Source organism: Rhinoraja longicauda, unplaced genomic scaffold, assembly GCF_053455715.1.
Source record: "Rhinoraja longicauda isolate Sanriku21f unplaced genomic scaffold, sRhiLon1.1 Scf000232, whole genome shotgun sequence".
NCBI classification, from domain to species: domain Eukaryota; kingdom Metazoa; phylum Chordata; class Chondrichthyes; order Rajiformes; family Arhynchobatidae; genus Rhinoraja; species Rhinoraja longicauda.
The window spans coordinates 99,577-105,000 of NW_027601450.1; positions in this window are offsets into that span (position 1 = coordinate 99,577).

The following is a 5,424-nucleotide window of genomic DNA, read 5'->3' on the forward strand; positions in this document are numbered from 1 at the left end:
TTTTACTCTGCAAATGGAAAGGTAGAAGGGAAAATCGGAAGTGTCTGTATTACAGTATAGCAAAGGGGATTACAGAGGCATGAGGCGGGAGCTGGCCAAAATTGACTGGAAGGAGGCCCTAGCAGGGAAGACGGTAGAACAGCAATGGCAGGTATTCCAGGGAATAATGCAGAGGTTGCAGGATCAATTTATTCCAAAGAGGTGGAAAGACTCTAAGGGGAGTAAGAGACACCTGTGGCTGACAAGGGAAGTCAGGGACAGCATAAAAATTAAGGAGAGGAGGTATAACATAGCAAAGAAGAGTGGGAAGACAGAGGATTGGGACTCTTTTAAAGAGCAACAAAAGTTAACTAAAGAGGCAATGCGGGGAGAAAAGATGAGGTGCGAGGGTAAACTAGCCAATAATATAAAGGAGGATAGCAAAAGTTTTTTTAGGTACGTGAAGAGGAAAAAAATAGTCAAGGCAAATGTGGGTCCCTTGAAGACAGAAACGGGGGAATTTATTATGGGGAACAAAGAAATGGCAGACGAGTTAAACCGTTACTTTGGGTCTGTCTTCACTGAGGAAGATACACACAATCTCCCAAATGTTCTAGGGGCCGGAGAACCTAGGGTGATGGAGGAACTGAAGGAAATCCACATTAGGCAGGAAATGGTTTTGGGTAGACTGATGGGACTGAAGGCTGATAAATCCCCAGGGCCTGATGGTCTGCATCCCAGGGTACCTAAGGAGGTGGCTCTAGAAATAGTGGAAGCATTGGAGATCATTTTTCAATGTTCTATATAGATTCAGGATCAGTTCCTGTGGATTGGAGGATAGCAAATGTTATCCCACTTTTTAAGAAGGGAGGGAGAGAGAAAACGGGTAATTATAGACCAGTTAGTCTGACATCAGTGGTGGGGAAGATGCTGGAGTCAATTAGAAAAGACGAAATTGCTGAGCATTTGGATAGCAGTAACAGGATCATTGCGAGTCAGCATGGATTTACGAAGGGGAAATCATGCTTGACAAATCTACTGGAATGTTTTGAGGATGTAACTAGGAAAATTGACAGGGGAGAGTCAGTGGACGTGGTGTACCTCGACTTTCAGAAAGCCTTCGACAAGCTCCCACATAGGAGATTAGTGGGCAAAATTAGGGCACGTGGTATTGGGGGTAGGGTACTGACATGGATAGAAAATTGGTTGACAGACGGAAAGCAAAGAGTGGGTATAAATGGGTCCCTCTCGGAATGGCAGGCAGTGACCAGTGGGGTACCGCAAGGTTCGGTGCTGGGACCCCAGCTATTTACGATATGCATTAATGACTTAGACGGAGGGATTAAAAGTACCATTAGCAAATTTGCAGATGATACTAAGCTGGAGGGTAGTGTGAATTGTGAGGAAGATGCAATAAGGCTGCAGGATGACTTGGACAGGTTGTGTGAGTGGGCGGATACATGGCAGATGCAGTTTAATGTAGATAAGTGCGAGGTTATTCACTTTGGAAGTAAGAGTAGAAAGGCAGATTATTGTCTGAATGGTGTCAAGTTAGGAGGAGGGGGAGTTCAACGAGATCTGGATGTCCTAGTGCATCAGTCAATGAAAGGAAGCATGCAGGTACAGCAGGCAGTGAAGAAAGCCAATGGAATGTTGGCCTTCGTAACCAGAGGAGTTGAGTATAGGAGCAAAGAGGTCCTTCTACAGTTGTAGCGGGCCCTGGTGAGACCGCACCTGGAGTACTGTGTGCAGTTTTGGTCTCCAAATTTGAGGAAGGATATTCTTGCTATGGAGGGCGTGCAGCGTAGGTTCACTAGGTTAATTCCCGGAATGGCGGGACGGTCGTATGTTGAAAGGCTGGAGCGATTGGGCTTGTATACACTGGTATTTAGAAGAATGAGGGGGGATCTTATTGAAACATATACGATAATTAGGGGATTGGACACATTAGAGGCAGGAAACATGTTCCCAATGTTGGGGGAGTCCAGAACAAGGGGCCACCGTTTAAGAATAAGGGGTAGGCCATTTAGAACGGAGATGAGGAAGAACCTTTTCAGTCAGAGAGTGGTGAAGGTGTGGAATTCTCTGCCTCAGAAGGCAGTGGAGGCCAGTTCGTTGGATGCTTTCAAGAGAGAGCTGGATAGAGCTCTTAAGGATAACGGAGTGAGGGGGTATGGGGAGAAGGCAGGAACGGGGTACTGATTGAGAGTGATCAGCCATGATCGCATTGAATGGCGGTGCTGGCTCGAAGGGCTGAATGGCCGACTCCTGCACCTATTGTCTATTGTCTATTGTCTATAATCAACCACTTTATTTTGCCCGTCTTTGTGACTCCTCTTTGACACGTCGATCACCGCTGAGGCTGTTTTACCTGTTTCCCCTATGTACCGTAAGGTACACTCCTTACATTGAACTGCATACACCCCATTATTTCGCTCACGGGTTATCCTCTGTGCTATCCAGTCTCTCCTGTCACCCTGTTCTATGTTTTTGTCTATTACCCAGTGGGAGCAGGCCCCATATTGACATTAATTTGTAACCCTACTGCTCCCCTCGTCTGCTGGTTTTATCACCATCTCATGTTTATCCCTCAGCTCTGCCGTGGTCTCCCTCTCTTTTTTTCTGGTGAGGTTCGGCCTATCCTTTGTCATGGGCATATCCCAGGCTGTTTTAGTAACGTTCTTTTAAAACGTGTCGTGTTTGTTTGGCTTTACCCACGTTCCAGCATTAGAGGCCAATTTTTGCAATGTTTCCTGGGTGGGATTTGCCGGTTTTACAAATGGTGTCACTATCTCACCCTGCTTCCTGATACCCTTATGGGGTCGGCTCTGTTCTTGCAGAACCCTCGGGTGGTGCAGAGTCTGGGCCTTGTTATCAATATCTTGCCCTGCTTCCCGATACCCTTGCGGGTTCGGCTCTGTTCTTGCAGATCCCTCAGGTGGTGCAGAGTCTGGGCGGCATCGTCACCCAGCACACCGACGCCCACTGAAAATTACCCACGCACAGTGCGCGCCTGGAGCGGCAGTAGTTCAAACTACCCCTACCCCTACCCCTACCCCTACCGCTACCCCATCCCCTACCCCTACCCCTAACCCTAACCCTAACCCTAACCCTAACCCTAACCCTAACCCTAACCCTAACCCTAACCCTAACCCTAACCCTAACCCTAACCCTAACCCTAACCCTAACCCTAACCCTAACCCTAACCCTGACCCTAATGCAGGCAGAGTTATTTATAAAGTGGCCCAGACTCTGCACCACCTGAGGGTTTTGTAACAGAACCAACCCCATAAGGGTTTCAGGAAGCAGGGCAAGATATTGATAACAAGGCGCAGACTCTGCACCACCTCAGGGTTCTGCAAGAACAGAGCCGACCCCATAAGGGCATCAGGAATCAGGGCAAGATATTGATAAAATGGCCCAGACTCTGCACCACCTGAGGGTTCTGCAAGAACAGAGCCGACCCCATAAGGGCATCAGGAAGCAGGGCAAGATATTGGTAACAAGGCCCACGGGGAAGGCGGCATACTTTGGGGTTATTTTGTAGTGAGTTTTGAAGGCATGTGCTAGTGTTACGCATACCGAGGGCGCGCAAAGTTCGGCGCGCCCGGGCCAAAACGCCTCTGCTGGCCGCGGCCGAGTCGGCCGACGGATTGCCACGGACTTGCTTGACGACCTGTCACTCTCCGTGCATCGGTTGCACGCCCGGTTCGTCCTTTCCATTTGTTTCATGATGTACACGCGGCAGGCGGAATATTTTAAAAGCACTGTTCTGTTCGAAGTGCACAATGGCCGTTGGGGCAATGCAACTGGGGGTCGGTCGACCGGCTGACGACGCCTGCCTGCCGATTTGGTTCACGATGTCCCCGCCGAAGGCGGCATACTTGAAAGTACTGCCGTTCGCGGCGCGCAATTTGCAGGGGGGAGGAATTGTTAGTGGACGTCTGTGTGCTGGGTGACGATGCTTGCCGACTTGGTTCATGCCGTCCACGCCGAAGACGGCGCCGTTTAAAGTACTGCCGCTCGAGGTGCACAATTTGCGGGGGAATTGTTATTGGGCGTCGGCGTGCTGGGTGACGATGTGGAGATGAGGAACGCCGAGCCAGATCTATCTTATTTGTTTGCTTGGGCCACTGGACTTTGCATGGGCTTTGCATCATTGTGTGCTACGTTAAATCACGGCCAATTGAGTGAGTATTTTTTATTCAACCACTCTATTTTGCCCGTCTTTGTGACTCCTCTATGACACGCCGATCACCGCTGACGTGTTAATCTGCGTGTTAGGTATCTCGGGGGTCAGTTGGACGGACAGATGTGTAAGGGTTTTGTTCGGAAGGATCGTTGAGTGTAAACGGTGAACGGGGGTTAAAGGCCCTGAGGTTTCAATCCTCTAAAGAATGTAAAAGGTCTGACGCGTTAGCTAGCAGCTAATGAGGTGAACCTAGCAGCTAATGAGGCTCTCTCTCTCTCACGGCCCCGGGACTCCCTCCCTCCCTCCTCCCTCTTGGAACCCTCCCTGCGTGGGGGGGGGGCACGAAGAAAAAGAGGGTATAAGAAGAATCCAGTGGAAGGAGTAGGGACTGGGGGCGAGGTCAGACAGCCTATCCGGCTAATAAAGCATCATGAGGTTAGGTATAAACTCTGATGACTGCATAAACTCGCCCCTAATGGGGGGGGGGGGGCACTCTCTCCCCCACCCCTCTCTCCCCAGTGCCACTCCCTCCGACCCCCCCCCCACTCTCTTCGTGTCGCTGGGCCCGCCCGGCACGGCCCCGAGGATCACTCCCCGCGCGGCAACGGGACACCGGGTCGCCGGGCCCGCAGGGTCGTCAGTCGGGCGGGGGGGGGGGAGGGTGGCCATGCCAGCAGCAGGAGAGGTTTCCAACGAACCCGCGACCGCAGCAGGACCGCCCTCGGCAGACATTTGGACCCAGCGGGTCCGTTCGGGATGGTTGCCGGGCCCGCAGCAGAGGTTTCCTTCCACCCAACGGGGGGGGGGGGGGGGGGGGGGCGGGGCTGCCCATCTTCCCGCTCGAAGCAACGGCCTCACCCTAACGGCCTCACCCTAACAACCCTCACCCTGACCCTAAACCGCTCGGTTCATGACTTCTCTCCGTTTGGTTCATGAATTCGCCATTTAGTTCACGACTTCTCCTGTTGGTTCCTGACTTCTACCTCGTGGTTCGTGATTCCGGCGGGTAGGTGGGGTGCCCGGATACTCTCGGCGAAAGGTGTTCAAGTGGCAACGGCGGTCCCGTAGATAAGACGGGTTCGGATGCTCGAGCGTGTCGAGTAAGCGCCGGATCGGCGCCGGGCGCCCCCGGCCGGCTGGCTTGCCCCCCCCCACCCCCCCCCCCCCCCCCTGGCGGCAGAAACGTGTATCGCGCCAGTGCCGCCGCTGAGGTCGAGATTGGCCGCCTCGACCGTTCGAAGCGTCGCAATTCC